Here is a 23,242-nt window from a genome sequence, read left to right as displayed (position 1 = left end):
ATATTGAGTATTGTAGTCGAATGCCAGTTGCTTCAGAATTCAAATCATAACTTTATCAATCACACGTAACTAATTGTTAAGTATATAAATGGTCAATATCTACAGGACATGGTTATGATTATCACGTAAATTCTAGTTTTACTAATTGTCAACAAGCATTATATGTATGATAAATGGTAAAGACTGGAAGCCGAGAAAGATTAAGCAAGGTTGTCAGTTCGCAAGGACTTTAAGACAAATTCTTAGTTAAGCACGGTGCATATGCCCAATCAACTTTAGAGCGATAGATATATGGCCGCAATCCATATCGTGACATTCCCCATGTAATATATTTACAAAAAACACAATTGTGATAATGTTTTAAATATATAGATAATACGATGTGGTTCATAGAAGTGGGTCCAAGGGACGTAACAAACTCGTATATAAAAAAACGTACATATATATATTATGTTTATAATTAAAAAGGAGTAATTAATATTATATGATGTATAATATTAATTTCAAAATGTTAATATCAGAATGAGATTGCATGTTATTGCAAAGGACATAAATTATTACTCTTAGAAGTGTATTTATATACACATTCATTTTTTTTATTTGAGTAATCAATCAATCATATATATAATATTGAATTATTTGACATTTTTAAAAATACTTTAAATTCAACAATAATGTTGCTTAAGCTTTTCAACTTACATTTATTGTTTCACTCATTGGAATATCTAGCTTCCATTTTAAATACATTAGGAAGTTTGATTGTTATTTCCATAAAACTTTTAAAAATATATAACACAATATATATTGGGTTGTGTGTTGAAGTTGACTTTGCAAATGCTCTCCCTAAAGAAGTCAAATTCAAAATGACTAATTTAGTATGGGAGTAATAAATACAATATGATCTATTATGTTTTCCCATGGGCACTTGTCAAATTTTTATTTGAAACATTTGTTATGATTTTGTTATGGATACCAAAAACCTTACATGGGAAATAACTATAAATACACTTGTTGCCAAGTTGTTAAGGAACATCACCATTTGGTGGAGATTTTGGACTTCACAAATGGTGTGGACCTTCATAACCAAAAAGAAGTGACTAACATCTATGAATTCATAGGGGAGGAAACTATTTCAAGTTATTAATATGAAAATCAACCATTTTCAACCATCATCAACCATGGTCAATCATGGTCAAACATGGTCCAATGTCACATTGTGACAAAGATTGGCTCAATATGGTCAACCATGGTCCATTGTCAACCATCATCCACCATGGTCAGCCATGGTCCAACGTCGCATTGTGACAAAGATTGTCTCAATATGAAAATCAACCATGGTCAACCATGTTTATTTTAGGGTTTATAATATTTATCTTAGAGTTTATATACCTTGAGTTTATAATATTAATCCCTTGTGTTTAATATTAATCCCTTGCGTTTATTGTTCCCTTGATTTTATTAATCGAATGGTGCATATTCCTAAGGTATAATATTATTCATAGGGTTTATAATATTAATCCTCTGGTTTCATATAAATCCCTTTGATTTGTAATTATGGTCAACCATGGTCCAACATCACAATATGACGAAGATTTTCTCAATATTAAAATCGACCATGGTCCAACTTCGCATTGTGACAAAGATTGTCTCGATACAAAAATCAACAATGGTGAATAATGTTTATTTTAGGGTTTATAATATTTATCTTAGGGTTTATAATATCAATCTCTTGGGTTTAATATTATTTAATTTGGTTTACAATCCCTTGGGATTTTAGAATTAATCCCTTAGTTTATTATTCCCTTGGGTCTATAATATCAACCCCTTAGGTTTCTTAATCTAAGGGTTCATATTAGTAGGGTTTAATCATTGTCAACCATGGTACAATGTCACATTGTGACAAATATTGTCTTAATAAGAAAATCTACCACAATCAACCATGGTCCAACATCACATTATGTCAAAGATTGTCTCAATATGAAAATCAATCATGGTCAACCATGGTCAACCATAGTTTGATCTCACATTATGACAAAGATTCTATCAATATCAAAATCAACCATGGTCATACATGGTCAACTATGTTTTTTTATCATTTATAATAGTTATCATAGGGTTTATGTACCTTGGTTTATAATATTTATCCTAGGGTTTATCAATGGATTTTATAAATATGAAAATCAATCATGGTCAACCACATTCAACCATGGTCCAATGTCCCTTTGTGAGAAATATTTCCTTAATATGAAAATCAACCATGGTCAACCATGGTCTAATGTTGCATTGTGAAAAAGATTGTCTCGCCATTAAAATCAGTCATGGTAAACTACGATAAACCAAGGTCCATTGTTGCAATGTGAAAGGCATTTTCTTAATATGAAAATAAACCATGGTTAACCATGGTCCAGTGTTGCAATGTCAGAAAGATTGTCTTAATATGTAAATCAACCATGGTCAACCATGTTATAATGTTGCATTGTGACAAAAATTGTCTCGATATTAAAAAAAAAATTGGTAAACCATGGTTTGTAATATTTACCTTAGGGTTTATATATCTTTGGTTTATAATATTTACCCCTTGGTTTTAATATTATTCCCTTAGGTTTATAATCCCTTAGGTTTTTAGTATTAATCCCTTGGGTTTGTTATTATTTCCTTTGGTTCATAATCCCCTGGGTTTTAGTATTAATCCCTTGGGTTTATAATATGAATCATGGTAAATCATGGTCAATCATAGCCAACCATAGTCGACTATGGTCAACCATGGTTGACTATGCTCAACCATGGTTGAATGTTGCGTTGTGATAAAAATGTCTCCATATAAAAATCACGGACAATCATGGTCAATCATGGTCAACCATGGTTGAGCGTCACATTGTGACAAAGATTGTCTCAATATGAATATCAACCACGGTTAAGCATGCCAACAACGGTCGAACGTCACATTTTGAGAAAGATTGTCTCAATATGGAAATCAACCATGGTCTAAAGTCACATTGTGACAAATATTTTCTTGATATGAAAATCAGCCATGGTCAACCATGGTCTTACGTCGCATTCTGACAAATATTGCCGCGATATGTAGATCAACCATGGCCAACCATGGTCTAACATTTCATTGTATTAAGAATTGTCTCAATATGAGAATCAACCATGGTTAACCAGTGTTTATAGCATTTATATTAGAGTTTATATACCTTGGATTTATAATATTTTTCCCTTAGGTTTAATATTATCCCATTGGGTTCATAATCCCTTGGGTTTTTAGTATCAATCCCTTGGTTTTATTATTCCCTTCGGTTTATAATACTAATCCCTTTTGTTTATTATTCTCTTGGGTTTATAATATCAATCATAATCAATCATGGTCAATCATTGTCGAATATCACATTAAGAAAAAAATTGTCTCGACATGAAAATCATGGTCAACCATGGTTGATCATGGTCAGCCATGGTTAATCATGGTCAACTATGTTTTATAGAATGAAACATGGTAAACCGTGGTCAATCTTGGTCAACCATGGTCGAATGTCGCATTGTGACAAATATTTTCTCGATATGTAAATCAATCATGGTCTCGAATGTCACATTGTGACAAAATTTTTATCAATATCAAAATCAACCAGGGTTTCCATCGTCGAACGTCACATTGTGACAAATATTGTCTCGATATGAAAATCAACCATGGTCAACCATGGTCTAACATCGCATTGTGACAAATATTTTCTCGATATGTAAATCAACCATGGTCTAATGTTACATTGTGACAAAGATTGTCTCGATATGAAAATCAACCATGGTCTAACGTCACATTGTGACAAAGATTGTCTCAATATGTAAATCAACCATGGTAAACCATGGTCTAATGTCACATTGTGATAAGAGTTGTCTCAATATGAAAATAAACCATGGTCAACCACATGCTTATAATATTTATCTTTGGGCTTATATGCCTTCAGTTTTTAATATTTGTCCATTTGGTTTAGTATTATTCCCTTTGGTTCATAATCCCTTTCAAATTTATTATTAATCCGTTGGGTTTAGTATCCCCTTGGGTTTATAATATTGATCCCTTGTGTTTATTATTCCCTTGGCTTTATAATATCAATCATGGTTAGTCATGGTCAATCATAGCTATCCATGGTCAACCATGGTCCAATGTCACATTGTGATAAGGATTGTCTCAATATGGAAATAAACCATGTTAAAACATGTTTATTTTAGTGTTTATAATATTTATCTTAGGGTTTATATACCTTGGGCTTATAATATTTGTCCCTTGGGTTTAATATTATTCCCGTGGGTTCATAATCCCTCGGGGTTTTAGTATAACCCCTTGGGTTTATAATATTAAGCCCTTGGGCTTCTTGTTCGCTTTGGTGTATAATATAAATGATGGTCAACCATAGTTAACCATAGCCAACTATGGTCAACCATGGTCGAATGTCACATTGTGATAAAGATTGTCTCAATATGGAAATGAGCCATGGTCAACCATAGTCCAACGTTACGTTGTGATTAAGATTGTCTGAATATGGAAATTAACCATGCTTAACAATGTTTATTTTTGTGTTTATAATATTTATCTTAAGCTTTATATACCTTGGGTTTATAAAATTTATCCCTTGGATTTATAATACCAATCCCTTGGTTTTATTGATCTAAGGGTTCATATTCTTAGGGTTTACTTTTATTCCCTTAGGTTTATAGTCCTTTGCGTTTTTAGTATTCATCCCCAGGGTTTATTATTCCCTTAGGTTTATAATATCAACCATGGTCAGCCATTTTCTACCATGTTTTAATATTAATCCATAGGTTTTATTGATCTAAGGGTCCATATTCCTAGTGTTTAGTTTTATTCCCTTAGGCTAATAGTCCTTTGGGGTTTTAGTATTGATCCCTAGGGTTTATTATTCTCTTCGGTTTATAATATCAACCATGGTCAATTATGGTCAACCATGGTAAACCATTGTCTACCATGTTTTAATATTTTTCATGTTGACTCAAAATGAAAGTGAACCATTGTTAGTCCACGGGGCTTTGGATTAGCGATGAATGGGTGCGTTGTTAAGGCACTCCTTGCGATAGGTCACTGGTTCAAATCCCTCATGGGTGCTTAACTACCAAAAAAAAAAGAAAATGAAACATTGTCAACCATGGTCAAACATGTTTATTTTAGGGTTTATAATATTTTTCTTAGGATTTATATATCTTGGGTTTACAATATTAATCCCTAGGGTTTGATACAATTCCCTTGGGTTTTAGTATTAATCCCTTGGGTTTATTATCCTTTGGGTTAATATTATTTCTTTTTGTTCATAATCCCTTGGGGTTTGAGTATTAAACCCTAGGAGTATGATCCCGTACATTAGTAAAATGAAGGGATTGATATTATAAACTAAAGGGATTGATATTATAAACTAAAGGGATTAATACTATTAACCCAATAGAATATAAGCCTTGTGGATTTTAGTAATAATCCCTTGAGTTTATTATCCCTTAGGTTAATATTATTCTCTTGGGTTTATAATATCAATCCCTAGAGTTTATTAATCTAACGGTTCATATTTATATTACATAATTTCAAAATAAATAATAGTAAATAACATTTAATATTAAATAATTATTATTATAAAGATACTTATTATTAATTATAACGATAAAAATAATATTTTTGATGCACTAGTGTTTTTTGGTAGATAGAAATGGTAAGTACAAATGGTATATTTATCAATGATAGATACAAATGAAGCTTTCGACTTATATCAACCACATTAATATTTTTAAAGTGGTTGTACTAGTTAAATTTAAAACAAATTCTTACCATTCACTTCATAATTATAATTAAATTGAAATTTTCAAAAATACTATTCCTAAATTTCCAATTTAAGAAACACTATTCTAAAATAGACATATTTAGTGAAACTCAAAATCATATCATCCATTTAATAATTATTAATAATTAAATTAAATTAAATTCAAATTTCAAAATTTTTATTTTAAATTAATTAAATTCAAATTTCAGATATTCTATTTCAAAATAGGTACGTTGGTTATTTATGATTATTTAAATTATCTATTTTTAACCAATCAAGATAAATATAAATATACTCCGTTAAAATTTGAAAAATTAAATGTTCTAAAAATACTTTTATAACAAGAGAGAAGAAAGGTTAATTGTTTGAACTCTTCATAATCCAATAGAAAACAATCAAGAGAGGTTAATTGTTTGAACTAAAATTCGAAAAATTAAATGTTCTAAAAATACTTTTATAACAAGAGAAGAAAGGTTAATTGTTTGAACTCTTCATAATCCAATAGAAAACAATGAAGAGAGGTTAATTGTTTGAACTAAAATTCCAAAATATTTCCAAATTCCTACAATCAAGTTAGGTAAGTTTGACACCTCTCATGTCAAACGTTTTGGAATTATTCAAGGAACCCGAAAACTTCAAAACAAAATTAGAATTAATTAATTAATTATATTCAAATTTCAGAAATTCTATTCCAAAATAAACAAAATTTGAAAGATTAAATATACTTGCCTTCTTCAACGAACTTGTTGTTTGCCGAAGTTATAATGCAATAGAATAGAAAACAGAGAAGAGTGGTTAATAGTTTGAAATAAATTCCAAAATATTTCCAAATCCTTACAATCAAGTTAGATAAGTTGGACACCTCTGATGTCAAACCTTTTGGAATTGTTCAAGGGAACAAAAACTTCAAAACAAAACTAAAAGAATAAAAAATATGTCTTATTTAGAGTTGACATTTCACAAACTATTTTAGATTAAATCCCTACGTGCCGGGAAAAAGTCACAGCCTAAAACAGACAAATAAGCGCAACAAAGAAAAATAATTGTAGACAAAGAGTCAGGTTTGTTTATAAAGGCAAATGCATGAATTCCTGCCTCATTTTTGGCTTTCACACTCCATAAAGTGTCCATGAGCCATCGTTAGTTTGCATTTGATTCATTTGCTGGTGCCACTGCCCAGAGGTAATCAGGATTAGCTTCACAGTATATCTTCACCATTTCTTCTATAACTTACGTGATATCTATCAATAACATTTGTTTATGCCTTTTTGTGTTATAATTTTAAAAAGTATATAGAGTTATATTCAATCTTTAAAGAAAGTTTAATATGAAAAAAAATATATATTAAATTTTAAAGAGAGTAATTTTTAAAGTATAATTATCAAATTATTTATTTTACATAAATAAAAATACGATAAAATATCAATTTTATTATTCAACATAGATAAGTATTTGGGTTGAGCGTCGTATTTTCCTTGGTTTTATGCATTATATTTAATGTTATAAAATAAAATATTGACGTATTTTTAATTAACCCGTATACGTAACACAAAACTAAGAAACTTTAAGAAAATCTAAAATAAACCAAAAAAGAATTGAAATTCGAAGAAAATCAAATAAATAACTAAGAGTTAAAAAAATTAATGAATAAGAGTTAAAAAATTTATCTAGTTCACGTTCCTTACATCCTAGGCACCACAGATAAAATCTCTCACGTCTTGAGAAAAAATAACATAAAAACCACATTCAAACTTTTGAAAACAATTAACAGATGCCTTAAATCTGTAAAAGATCTTATTGACCCTAAGCACCACAAAGGGGTCTACGTGGTCCCTTGCTCATGTGGTAAAACATACATTGGGGAAACAGGCCGATCCATATCGACTAGGATTCAGGAGCATGCGGCTGACATTAACCACAACCGCTCCAAAACCTCAGCCCTAGCCGAGCACTCTAGTAAAACCAATCACCACATTTGCATCGAAGACTCCTATGTTATGGCCAGAATTGAACATTACCACCTTAGAAAATTCAGAGAAGCAATTGAAATAAGAAAACACCCCGACAACCTAAATCATGATGACGGTTGGAAGATAAGTGATAATTGGATTCCCGTGATAACTGATAATTCAACCACTCCCCAGTCCTCCTGTCCTTCCCCCGTTAATTCCAGGTGTCAGATAACATTATCTAATTAAATTAATCTGTATTAACATACACATTAATTTAATTTAAAGTGTTAAATAAACTAATTTAATAGCATACCATTAATTTAATAACATACACATTAATTCAATAGCATACACATTAATTAAATTAAAGGGTCCTATACATACATAAATAAATAAACTAAATTAATAACATACACATTAATTTAAGGTGTCATATACATACATAAATAAATAAACTAATTAATTCAAAAACATGATTAGGTTAAATAAAATTGAAATTAAAACAAAGACATAATAAAAATTAGAACAAATAAAGACAAAATAAAAATTAGAATAAATTCTAAATTAAAATTAACTCAATCCAAAATATAAATAAATAAATAAATAAAATAATCCTATCCTTAATCCTAATCTTGTCGGCTTTTCACTCCTCCCATCTCAACATGTATTTATTCATCCTCACCCTTCTCTGACTTCTTCACAGCATTCTGATCTTGATGATGAACCACAGGGGTTGGTTCGAAACATCGATGTACAAAAATCAACAGATGCGATGAATCCGGAAAACACAATCACATAGAATAAGATGTTATATTTTTAATTTTAGATTGGGCAACTATATACATATACGTGCCTGTAAATGGCACATGTGAGCATGGATCCTTTAAATAAAACTAAATTGTAATTTTTCACGAGTGAGATGAATGGTATGAATCATAAAAGCTATAGAAAGAGCGTTTGGGATAAAAAAATTATTTTTTTATACATTTTAATTCTACATAGATGTCATAATGACAAATAGTCTTTTTGTTAATATTGTTGAAAGTTTAGTTAATTGATTATTATGGAGATGGGATATTATCTAGTTTAACATCCATAAATCGTGGAGAAAAATTAAGAATGTGAATCTTAATTCAATATCAATTGTAAAATAAAAAATAGTTTTGAAATAAAAACAGTTGTATACACTTAATTAGATGTAGTAATCAACTTATACACGTAACACAAATAAGAAATTTTAAGAATATCTATGAAATACTTAAAAGTAAAAATAGGAGTTAAGGAATCACATAAATAAAATGTTTTATTGAGTGATAACCTATGTAAGTATCATTCTACAATGTGGAGGTGATGTGTAAGTATGTCTCTCTTCAACTTATGTGTATCATTTTATATCTAGTGTGAAGGTGACATGTAAGTATGTTTGTCTTCAAATTATGTGTAAGTATGTGTGTCTTCAACATGGAGTTTACATGTGTCCCTTTAAAATAAAAATAAAATATTCTTTAAATAGAAAAGAAATGTCAACTATAATAAAAAAGAAAAAAATAATATGCTATGCATGTTTAATTAGCTTTCCATATGACCTATTATAATTTCATGTATAGTAATTAGAAATAAAAAAAATATGCCAGCAATATGTTTAGACATTATACTTTTCAAAAATATTATAACACGTTATTTAAATAAATTATTTGAAGATTTAGGTTAACTAACTTATATGAATATCAACTTCATATATATCTATATATAGAAAAAATGCTAAAAGAAACTATTTTAATTTTGTATAAAATGAAATATGTGTAGGTTATGAATAAAATATTTTAATATGAATTATTTTAACTTCTACTTAAAAATATATAACATTCAATAATGGATTTTAAACAATGGAAAATTGCACATTGATATTTTTGCACTCCAAAATAATTTTGTGCATGAAGAAATTTGATCCTTCTGGGCTCATGTTAGATCTGTGCTTAAGATGGACCTATTCTATCATGCTATTAATAAAGTAAATTTAGATTTACATTAATTGTTATTAATAGAATCTTTGTATTTTGGAGACTATGTCATTGAAACGGTAGGAAAAGAAAGTTCTATAAAGTAGAGGAAAAAAATTGAACGCAAAAAAGCCAACTCAACACAACTAGACATACTCTTTATATTTTGATTTTTTTATTGTTACAATATAAGCTTAACAACCATAATAAGGTACAACTTTATATTATTTCAGCATTAAGTTTAGTTTTGCATTTATACCTCAGCTTTATTGAGCTTTAATGACTTTCACTTTTTCACTTTCAATACATTCAAACATTCTCATGTGCATTGATAGTATTATTGGTGTATTTCTAAATCATTCTCATTGTAAACATTTTCATTTTTGACATTTAGGTTTTCAATGTCAACATTTACATTGAAAAAAATGCATTTAGATTTACATTTGAGTTTAGATTATTTATGTTTTCCAATGAAAATTTATAAAAATGTTATAATGAAACATTTACATTTATGTTTACATAGATAGTTTATATAATTTATATTGAAATATTTACATTTAAGTTTACTATTTACATTGAAATGTTTATATTTAAACTTTATAAATTAGTGTCAATGATAAAGTACATTAAAATATTTACATTTAGTTAAATTAGTGTCAATGATAAATTACATGAAAATATTTGCATTCAGATTTACAGTTAGAGGTTCACATTAAGTTTCGCAACTCTTCAACTCATTCTCATAAATTCTTTATTCCATTTCCTTCGTGTTACAGTTATATTGTATTTCAATTCCATTTGGTTTTTTTCAATTTCTGTCTTCACTTTTTCAATTAAAACGTTTACATTATTTAAATTGGAACATTTACACTTAGAATTGCATGAACATGTTTAAATTTGCGTTTAAAATATTATATCAATCAATTAAAATTTACCTTGTTTCATTACCCTTCACGGGCATGAGCTGATTCTCGGAAATTCTTTATTCCATTTCCACCCTGTTACATTTATATTGTATTTCAATTCCATTTTGTTTTCTTCTTTTTTGCATTAATGTTTTCAATTAAAACGTTTACATTATTTAAGTGGGAACATATATATTTATATTTTCATTAACATGTTTAAAGTTCGGGTTTAAAAATTATATCAATCAATGAAAATTTACAAAATTTACAGTATTTTATTACCCTTCACAAGCATCACAAGCATGAGTGGATTAGTAAGTTGAATTTGTTTTATGAAAAGAGGAAGGAGTTCCATTCTGGTAACCAAAACATTATTAGAATTTTCATTAGAACACTTTATTGTCTATTTCAATTTGAGCGAATAAGATTATATTTATTCATATTTATTTAATTTAGTTTATACACTTAATATTCTTAATAGTTTCATTTAATCACTTGAAACCTTAAAACATAATTGCAATTGTATTATTTGAAGTGTTAAAAAAACTTAAATATAACTAAATAGATTATGTATATACAGAAAAAAGGGTTGTATCCAGCCTAGTCCCTACCAGTGTTTTCAATATAAAAATCTTTAAATGCATATTAATAATTTGAGGATATTTATGAATTTATTTTAAAATGCAATTGTTAAAAAAATATATATATATATATTTTTAAATATATGTGTTTTTATTTTCAAAATTATAGTATTATGATGTGTATGGTATCTGTTCTACAATTTTTTATGCAAGAAGATAATATATTTCCTCTTTAGCGTGTGTTATTTTGGATTCGTTAACTTATGATCTAAAAGTGTCACCTCATTTTGGTTGGTAGAAGTCAAATACGATCTTTATTCCTCTAAATATTTAAATGGGTTGTCCATAGGTTCATTAACCCAAGTGTAGATGCCAAAAAACTAAGGTCTATAGACTCTTATAATAATGATTTTATAGAAATAAGCATTTAATGTGCATGTAATGAAAAACAAGGCATGCCATGTAATATCTTGTTTTCTCTTACATATGTAGTTTTCATTTATAAGCTTGCATTAATCGACTCACCGTCCTTATACCACTCAGAAATATTTTTCATTTTACACTAATAAATTTACAAAATTCAAATTAAAGCATCTCAATATTCAAAAAGAAAATTTGAGTTATAAAATTGTGAGTTTGCACATATAAAATTATATCATAACCACAATAGGCATAATATCATCATATGGTAAATTGTCGAATAATGAGCTATGTCATTACTTAGAAGCTTTCATTCATACACTATGTATGTATTACCAAAGGACAAAGACATTGTGATGCAGGAGCATCCGACTGAAAAAGCAACAACTGGAAATGGTTTTTTATTTTCTGCTAGAAATGAAGAAAAACATTACAAATTTTGTTTTATTTTTGTTTTATTTAAATTAAGGCTAATGCGGCCATTGTCCTTTAAAAATTAAGAAATCAAGTAAAATAGGATTATTTAAGAGTATTTTTAAGGAAACTGTTAGATAACTGTAAGGTAACTGACGGACAGTTTCTCAACTATAAGGGACTACTAGTAAGGCATAAAAGAAGAACCAGATACCCACTATGGGGGGCTACCATCTAGAGAGAAGAAAGAATACATAAATTGAAATTACAATTTGTTTTCTTGAGTATATGTGAAATCACATGAATCTAAAATCTCTGTCATTAAGAAAGAAAGACAATTTCTTTATTCATATGCATTAGCGTTTCAGATAATGTTTTAAAGAAAAATAGTGATGTATTTCATCAACAGGCTGAATGACATCGCCAGAAATCTCGTGACTGAAGGCATTTCAAGCCAAGAACTAGACAAACGCAAAGCCAACAAAGATATCACTTTCTTTCTCAAAAACACAAGTACATTTATGCCTTACTAAGGATAAAGAAAGAAAAAACAAAAAGACAATCACTGAGGGATCCTACCCTATTTTCCCAAGCCACAAAGACTCCCAAGAACGAAGCCATGCAGCAGAACTCTGCAAGTATGACCTGCACATCACCAAAAAAACGAGATGGGTAGTCAAAAACTGGAAAGGCAAGTAAAATAAGGTGACAGAGAGTAGATAAAAGAAGGGAAGATCAAGGGTTTACCTGGAAAAAGCCTGTCTCCGAGTTGGAGGACTAGAACTGAGTTTATAGCCCGAGGGTTTCTCCCAGCAAGAATGACATTGGTAAGTTTACCTGCTCACCAAGGGGCCAGAGGGTTAGAATCACAAAAATGAGATGCAGAAATGAAATCGGAACAAAAAATTACCTGAAGTAGTGTTTACTGAGCTACCCACAGAAGTAGCAAGGGAAGAACCTGCGGTTACATAGAGCTAGGTCAACACCAGAACCAATGTCAGAAACCACCATGAGCAGAACAAAAACGAAGCATAAGCTGGGCAACAAAGAATAAGTGAAAAAACTTGTAGATTGAAATTCGACCTGAAGCCTTCATGGACCAGCAAGAAAACCACCACAAGAAACAAGCGAAGGCATAGCGCATACACAAAGCCGAACTAGACCAATAGCGGATGCAAGAATGGAGGCCGACTCTTAGTTTTCCCTTGGAAGATGTGAATTGGCTACATTTCCGAAACCAAGGCCAGTACAAAGGGGCAGGCCGAAATAATTAAAATTTCATTAAACCCTCAAATCTAAAACCCTGTTTTTAATTCAGGAGATCTACGAAGTTAAACAATTTGTTGACATGTTTCCTTTCCTCCGTATTTCCACCAATTTTTCGTATCAGAGCGGTTTAGTTCCTTTTCTCAGTAAAGATGGAGGTAGGTAAAAGAGGTCGAGGTAGATCCATAAGAAGAGTAGTAGATGAAGGGATACGAGAAGAGATCAGGACCTTAACTGCACGTTTGGCAGCAGTGGAAGAAGGAAGGCGTAGAGATTTGGAAGGTGGGGATGACAGTGAGGAAGAAAACACAGCCACAATGGATGGGTTAGATGAAGAGGGACCAAAGATTAAACTGTTGAGATCAGTTTTGCTGGCTAGTAGCAAGCCAAGACTGGAGCTTTCTAATAATGATGGTATTTTTTCCATAGAGGCATTATTGGAGTGGATAAGTGAACTAGATAAATATTTTGAATATGAAGAAATCAGCGAAGATAAGAAGATCAGTTTTGTTGTCACCAAATTGAAAGGACATGCAACACTGTGGTGGGACAGTGTGCAGGGAAAAAGGAGAAGATTGAACAAACCATTGATTAAAAAATGGGACAGGATGACTGGTAATATGAAGAGCAAATTTCTACCTAAAGATTACCAAATTCCCCTTTATAGACAAGTACAAAACCTGAGACAAAGAATGATGACCGTAAAGGAATATATTGAGGAATTTTATAAAGTAAACTTGAGAGCTAGCTATGTTGAAGATACCACTAAGAAAACAACGAGGTTTATAAATGGTCTACGAATGGAGATCCTAGACGAAATTAGCATTCTTTCCCTTAAGAACATAGAGGAAGCCTATCAAAGTGCTTTGAAGGTGGAGGGAAAGATCGTCAGGAAACAAAATGCCAAAAGAGGACGTGGTTCTGGCATAGGTAGGGGACAATCCTTTGGCAGAGGTAGAACTACCAACAATAATGAAGAGGGCAGTATTTTGAAAACTTCGGGATAGATTGAAAGGGAAGGTAACACTAGAGGAGGAATGTCATACCAACGAGGAAGAGGTAATGATAGAGGTAGAGGAAATGCAAGTCACAATTGGGTATACAGGTCCTCTGAGTGTCCTGACAATGAAAAAAATGGACAGAGTGGAGCATATGTTGCTTGACCCGATGAAGTAGAGACACCACCATAGGAGGTGGAAAATATGCTTGAAACTAGGGAAGCCTTTGTGTTGAACAAGGTTTTATTGAAACCAGCTAAGGAAGTAGCTGATCAGACACAAAGGAAAACATTGCTCCGGACTGTGTGCAAGTCGTATGGGAAATGATGAAAATTAATCATAGACAGTGGAAGTACTGATAATCTGGTAGCTACTAGAATGGTGGGTAAATTTTACTTGAAGAAGTTGAATCACCCAACTCCACATAGGGTGTCTTGGTTGTAGAAAGGACATAAACTATTGCTAAATGAGGAGTGCGAAGTACAGTTTCATATTGGCAAGTACAAGGACAAGGTGACTTGCAATATCATGCTGATGGATGTGTGCCATATTTTGCTGGGCAAACCATGGTACTATGATAGGAAGGTCATCCATGACAGGGAAATAAATTGTTACAATCTTGTTAAAGATGCGATAAAGCATATGCTAGTGCCCATGAAGGAAGAGGATGTTGTAGAAACCAGTGGAACAAAAGCATTACTGTTAGGTGGAAAAGAGTTTCCACGACAGATTGAGGATAATAAGGTAAAATATGTAGTTGTGTGGAGGCAAAAACAAATATTGATAGATATTGAGATTACTGACTTACCTGTAGAGGTACAGGACATGCTGCAGGAATTTAGTGATATTGTGGAAGATGATCTACCAGACAAATTACCACCAAATTGGAGCATTAGTCACCATATTGATTCATTCCAGGGGCCAGTTTGCCAAACAAAGATGCATATCGGATGAGTCCAAAGGACAATGAGGAAATTAGGAACTAGGTGTAGGAGTTGTTGGACTTACAGCTGATTTGGGAAAGTCTAAGCCCTTGTGCAGTTCCAACTATTTTAGCTCCCAAGAAAGGAGGTGAGTGGCGGATGTGAATTCATTCCTGGGCAATTAACAAAATCACTATCAAGTATAGGTTTCCTTTACCTCAGATGGATGATATGATGGATTTTTTGAGTGGAGAAACATACTTTTCAAAGATAGACTTGAAAAGCGGCTACCACCAAATCAGGATTCGAGAAGGTGATGAGTGGAAGACAACTTTCAAGACTAATGAAGGCTTATATGAATGGTTGGTTATTCCATTTGGACTGAGCATTGCCCCCAGCACATTCATGCATTTGAAGAACGAGAAGCTGAAGGAATTCATTAGTAAATTTGTGATTGTATATCTGGATGATATACTTATATTCAAAAAATGAAGGAAGAGCATTTTCGACATGTCGTGTATGTATTGGAAAAATTGGAGCAAAATAGATTACTGATAAATTTTAAGAAATGTTATTTTTTCAAGGAAGAATTAATTTATTTGGGATTTCTGATTTCTGATAATGAACTAAAAATGGATCCAGAAAAGGTTACAGCCATAGTTAGCTGGCCCTCTCCCAAGAGTTTGTTTCAGGTACGGAGTTTTCATGGATTGGCGAGTTTTTATCACAAATTTATTAAAAAAATTAGTGGAATTTATGCACCTATGGTAGACACCTCTAAGAAGGAAAATCAACATTTTCGTTGGACAAAACCTTTCAAGTTCGTTTTGATGCCAGTGGGACAGTGATTGGTGTAGTACTCATCCAAGAAGACAAGCCAGTGGCCTACTTCAGTGAGAAATTAAATGAAAGTAGACAAAAGCACACGTCTTATGACAAAGAATTTTATTCAGTGGTCCAAGCACTAAAGCAATGGAGACCTTATCTACTAGCCAATGAATTTGTTTTATTTTTAGACAATTCTGCATTACAATATATTATGCAACAGCATAGGCTGAACCATAAACATGTGAAGTGGGTGGAGTACTTGCATAGTTTTAAATTTGTCTTGAAACACATCAACGGGAAAGCCAACAAAGTGGAAGATGCATTAAGCAGGAGGAATTTTATCATATATTAAAGTATGATACAAGTATTAGGATTCAAACATCTTAAGGACTTGTATGAAACAGATGTAGATTTTAATGAAGCCTATGAAGCTTGCCAAAATCCACTGTTGAGGGATAACAGTTCATGGTTGGACTATAATATGCAGGAGGGTTTGTTGTTCAAACGAGGGTAGTTGTGTATCCTAGAATGTTATATGAGAGAGAATTTAATCCAGGAAAAGCATAATGGAGGTTTAACCACGCATTTTGGCATAGACAAGACTTTGGATCAGTTGAGCCACTTTTGCTATTAGCCGAAGATGCGTAGAGATGTAGAGAGGTTTGTGACCACATGCAAAGTGTGTCAGCTTGCAAAGGGACACAGCTAGAACACAGGGTTGTATATGCCCTTACCTATCCAGAACAAACCATGGGACTCCGTCAGTTTAAACTTTGTCTTAGGTTTGTCGAAGACATAATGAGGATTCGATTCCATCATGGTGGTGGTGGATCATTTCACTAAAATGGAACATTTCATTCCTTTCAAGAAAACCACTGATGCCACACATGTAGCACACTTGTTTTTCACAGAGATAGTTAGATTACATGGCTTGCCGAAATCTAATATTTCGGACCGAGAAGTAAAGTTTAAAAGTAATTTTTGGTGAACCTTATGGAAAATGTTAGACACCGAATTGAACTTCAGCTCAGCTTATTACCCACTGACCGATGTGTAAACCAAAGTGGTGAACCGAAGTCTGGGAAATATACTAAGGAGTCTGTTTGGTGAAAATTCTCGATAGTGGGATCATGTACTTGCACAAGTGGAATTTGATTATAACAATTCGCCCAACAGAAGGATGGGCAGTAGTCCTTTCCAGATCCTATACAGAATGCACCCACGTGGAGTACATGAATTGTAGGATTTGGGTCAGTTGGAGTGCAGGAGTACTGATGGTGAAGATTTCATAAAGGTGATCAATGATCTTCATGAATAGGTAAAATTAAAATTACAAGACAGCAGCCAAATATACAAACAGAAAGCAGATTTGAAAAGGTGGGAGGGACAATTCAACGTAGGGGACCTGGTACTAGCACACATATGCAAGGAGAGGTTTCGTAAAGGTGAATACAACAAGTTAAAATTGAATAAAATTGGGCCTTGCAGGATTCTTCGAAAGTTTTCTACGAATTCTTATGAGTTGCAGTTACCTCCAGGCATAGGAATCTCGCCCATTTTCAATGTGGCAGATCTGTACCCATACATTGCTGCTAATGAGGAAGAAAATTCAGAAAGACGAACATGAAACACCTAGAATGAGAACGACTCGTGCATTAAACACATACTCCCAACAAAGCCTTTAGAGATTGAACAGATCCTAGAAACTCAAGTGCCCAAACAAACTCGAAGAAAAGAATATTTGTGGTACTTAGTCAAGTGGAAGGGCCATCCTATTGAAGATAGTTCTTGGTTTGATGCTGGTCAGATTCAAATTGTTAGGTACTCTATTAAAGAGCTCATGGATAGGATCCATGAGTTTAATTTACCCTGGGAGCCTGATGCAAGAGAATCTTACTAAAAAGGCGACAACTCGAAATGGCTTTTTATTTTCTGCTGGAAAGGAAGAAAAACATTATGAATTTTGTTTTATTTTTGTTTTAATTAAATTAAGGCTAATACAACCATTGTACTTTAAAAATTAAGCAAGCAAGTAAAATAGGACTCGTTAAGAGTATGTTTAAAGAAATTGTTAGATAATTGTAAGGCAACTGGAGGACAGTTTCTCAACTGTAAGGGATTTCTGGTAAGGCATAAAAGAAAAACAAAATCCCCACTGTGAGGTGCTGCCATATAGAGAGAAGAATAAATACAGAAATTGAAATTACAATTTGTTTTCTTGAGTATATGTGAAAGAAAATGAATCTAAAATCCATGTCATTAATAAAGAAAGGCAATTTATTTTCTCCTCTACATTAGTGTTTCAGATATTGTTTTAAAGCAAAATAGTGAAGTATTCGATTAAGAGGTTGAATGACATCAGCATAAATCTCGTGACTGAAGGCATTTTAGGCCAGGAACCAAACAAATGAAAAGCCATCAAAGATATCACATTCTTTCTCAAAAACCCAGGTACATTTACATTGAGTATTCAAGCACACTTGTGCATTTGTTACATTTCAAAATTTAGAAGTTCAATATACATTTATGAAACCAAACAATAGAGGGTTTCCAAACCCATAAGTGCCGAGAACAACACTTTACAAGCCAAGACCAGTCTGATAGCGAGGCTTTTAAACCCATGAAACCATACAAAACATAACTGAGAAAACGAAACCCCAAGGGTTTATGCCTGACAAGACAATCTTGGAGGGATCATACCCTCTTTTCAAAAGCCACAAAGACTCCCAAGAATGAGGCCATGGAGCAGCATTCTCCAGGTATGACCTGCACATCACCACAAAAACGAGATGGGTAGTCAAGAACCAGAAAGGAAAGTAAAATAAGGTGACAGAGAGAAGATAAAATAAGGGAAGAGAAAGGGTTTATCTGGAAAAAGCCTATCTCTGTGTTAGAGGATGATAACTGACTCTCTAGCCTGAGGGTTTCTCCCAGCAAGAATACCATTAGTATGTTTATCTGCTCACCAAGGAGCTAGAGGGTTAGAATCACAAAAATGAGAAGCAAAAATGAAACCGGAAAAAAAAAATTACCTGAAGTAGCATTTGCTAAGCTGCCCATAGAAGTAGCAAGGGATGAACCTATGGTTACATAGAGTCAGGTCAACACCAGAACCAACATCGGAAACCACCATGAGCAGAACAAAATCGAAGCATAAGCCAAAAAACAAAGAATAAGAGAAAAATCTTGTAGATTGAAAGTTGACCTAAAGCCTACGTGGACCAACAAACAAACCACCACAAGAAACAAGTGAAGTCACATCGCATACACAGAGCTGAACCAAACCAACAATGGATGCAAGAATGGAGGTTGACTTTTAGTTTTCTCTTGGCGGATGTGAATTGCCTATATTTACGAAACTGAGGCCAGTACAAAGGGGCAGGACAAAACAATTAAAAGTGCATTAAACCCTCACACCTCAAAACCCTGTTTTTTATTAAAAAGATCTACAAAGTTAAACAGTTTGTTGACATGTTTCCTTTCCTCAATATTTCCACCACATTGGAAAACAAAATACTTAATATAATTCATGGATACCAAAGGATGAAGACAATGGGACACAATAAATAACTGAATAAAAAACTAAAGCTCACATTGCAAATATTCTTCTACTAGCCTTGAAGTAGAGATTTCTTGGATTTCCACAGTCCATTTTCAATGTCAACAAGATCCAATACAAATTCCTCAACAAGCTCCTCATGTCAAATGATTTTCTTAACCCTCGAACTGTCTCACAACAGATTGTGTAATTATCTCCCCATTCTTCTTAGATCATGTGTCGTTTCGAATAAACATTCACACCCACTTTTTATCAACCACACTTGGTTTTCTAAAAGGGATTTTGAAAAGGTGGTATAGGACACATGGTCACACTTACTCCCTCATGCTTGAACTCCTATATGGCTCAATTTGTAAAAAAAAAAATGTCATACTAAAACAGGTCGTGAAAGGATGGTCTCAAAATCATAAAGAAAGTTAATTATCCTATTTAAATGAAATTGAAAATAACATAAAATCCTTGTATATTAATTCCAATGGGATCTTCTCGAATGATGTACTAATCACTCTTAGAGAATTGGAACAAGAGAGACATGATCTTCCTAACAAAGAAGATAATGAATGACACCTTAAAAGTAGATATGTGTGGATTAGTGGGAGTGAAAAAAATATTAATATTTTCTATTGCATAGAACATGGTATTCTTTAAGAAAACATTATGACAAAAATGTAGTTTAAAATTGAAGGGTTGTGAATGTTAAACATATGACAATACTCCCTATCAGCACACAATAATTTACAAACTATTTGTTATAAAGTAACAAATTTGTTGTAAATTTATCATAAATTCAAAATCAATGAGAGGTGATCATAAAAATTAAAAAATAAAATCAACCCTATTTTAAAATAAAAAAAATTATGTTTCTTTATTTTATCAATTTTTGTTCAATACTTAAGATAAATTTTAGATAAAAATAAAAATAAAAATAATCATATGTTCAAATAAAAAAATCATGTTATTGTTTTTTTTTATTGTTTTTTGTTGGGTAGTTTTGAGTTGGTCAAGTTATAGTTGTTTGGTGCTTTATTGGATTGTGTGAATAATCAATATCTATAACCGTGTAGAGATTTCTTCAACATGTAAATTGTTGCAATGGTCTATTGAAGTTGTCAATATAAATTGCTTATATATATAAGAAGTTATAATACAGATTAGAATTTTGGCCACCATGAGATGTAAATCGTGTATTGTTGAGAGGGAAATGAAAATTACTAAAATAGTTTGTCGTTAGTGCCAATGATATTCAAAATGTTTCTTTACAATTTTAGAGATGATGTTCTGAGAGGAAAAAGTGGAGAAATTGAACATCATCATTTGCACTGCACTAGAGTTTCCCATCGAAGTTACATATTTTACACCAAAAGTTATGAATGAATGGGAGTTGATGTCTGTGTCCTTTTCGTCTAATACGTGGTTATGTTTAATATTTGTGAGGTTGTGAAGCAAATTTAGATTGGGAAATATAGCCATCATATTATTCATGAATCAATATTATTTTATTTAGCTTATCCCATGTCATGTACTACTTGTATTTTTTCAAAATCTATAAAATATATGTTATTGGAACTTGAAAGACCATATTTGAAAATTAAGAGAAAATGTATGTTGGAAAGATTATAGATTCTATAAATTTGGCATAATGTGAGTGATTTTGCTTTATCTTCTAGCTTTGAATGGAATTTTGTTTACTAATTTTTATCTTCAAACAATTTTTATATGGCATGATTCTTTTGAAATATATGTCTTATGATGTTTCCTTTGCAACATTTGGTCCAATTTCCACTTATATTTATATTCATATTCATAATTTATACGATATTTTTGTTTTAACAATATAATTTATATCATAATTTAGTTTTTGATATATTTGTGTTTATAATTTGTTTTAAGCCATTTATTAGTTTTAACTTAGTAAATTATAGAAAATATTATTTATTTAATTTAATACTTCGTAATATTTTTAACAATAATATCAAAATTCATATTTATACAGTAAATATAATATTTATAACTATAAATATAATTATACTATTTTTATTTCTATATTTAATGTAATTTATAATTATCATAATAGATCTATGTTAACTTTGAGTCTATCAAGCTTCAAATCAAATTTTTTGACATATAATTTTTTTTGAAGTATAAGACTTAAAGAAATGTGTTCACCTCAAGAAATTTGATTGCTTTTGGCACTTGATAGATCCAAGTTTAATATAGATCTATGATATGCAATGTGTTAAATCCACTCTTACCATGGAAGGAATTACTCGTTTCCTTTATATTGAACAACACACTAATAAAATATTTTGATTGTAACATATTTTTTTTATGTAATATATATATATATATATATATATATATATATATATATATTTGACATTTAAAATATTTTAGTAAAAATGCCCATTCATCCACATTGTTCAACTCAAAATATTTCTTTATTATTAATATATTTTAAAATATATATCTCCTTGATATTGAAATTTACAAAAAATATATAATATTTTAATTAACATGTATATTAAATATTATATTTATAATTCCCTAAATCTAGGTGTACCATCAAACATCAAATCCTTTCAGAGATCACATGACATACCTCAAGCAAACAATTATCCGGGTGGTGGGCATAGATATAGATATAGATGGCGGTAGGAGAGAGGCACATTCCATACTTAAAACTTGTTAAATACCAAATGTATAAATGGTTGTATGATATGACCAAAATGATATTACAATCACCTCAATTTCTAAGTTTTTCCAGTTCCCAATACTTAATAAAATAGTTGAGTATATCCATAAAAGTGAAGATTTGAAATAAGGGTTTTCATCATTTGAAAAAGGGTTATGTACATGCATTTCAGTTTAAAGGGTTGGTTATTTAGGCAATAATTTTAGGCACATGTGTGGGTTTTGTTTATTCTTATGGGTGTCTAAAAATATATTTCTCAATGGTTATCAAAAGCCATGAGTCTGTTGTTGTTTCCAGATTCTTAAAGAGAAAAATAGTGAAGGTATCATTTTTACTACAATAGCTTTAGTTAAATATTTGAATGGTTTATGATTTCAAAAACATTTTTCATATAATCGATATGAAAAGATGGAAAAACTAATAGGGGTGACAATAAGAATAGTACAAGAAAATAGTTTGAGATTGATCACAATCAAGACTATTTGTAATTGACTACATTATTATTATTCACATTTTCATCCATTTAACATTATTACATTGTCACTTTGTATTCTAAATTTTAATTTCATCGTTTTTCATAATTAAATTTATTAACAATATATATCATCTCAATAGACTAAGGCAACTGAGAAAATTTAAAATTAAAACTACTCTTCAAGATATATATTTAGTAATAACTAGAGGGACACTATTAAGAATTAATTAGTTATCAAAAGTTTTGAAACTGAAATTAAATGAAATGGATGTGTAGTACCAATCCTCCTGCAAACTATTGACAAGATTATATTAATTCTTCATCACAAACTAATTACTAATAGACAATTACATACACATATAGAAATATAGACAATAATTGTAACATTCACAAACATTATCCTCGAAATCCAA

The sequence above is a fragment of the Pinus tabuliformis genome, chromosome 3_2, assembly GCF_031772625.1.
Source record: "Pinus tabuliformis cultivar Carrire ecotype Pingquan chromosome 3_2, CPIR1, whole genome shotgun sequence".
In the NCBI taxonomy this organism is placed as follows: Eukaryota; Viridiplantae; Streptophyta; class Pinopsida; order Pinales; family Pinaceae; genus Pinus; species Pinus tabuliformis.
This window is presented reverse-complemented; position numbering follows the sequence as displayed.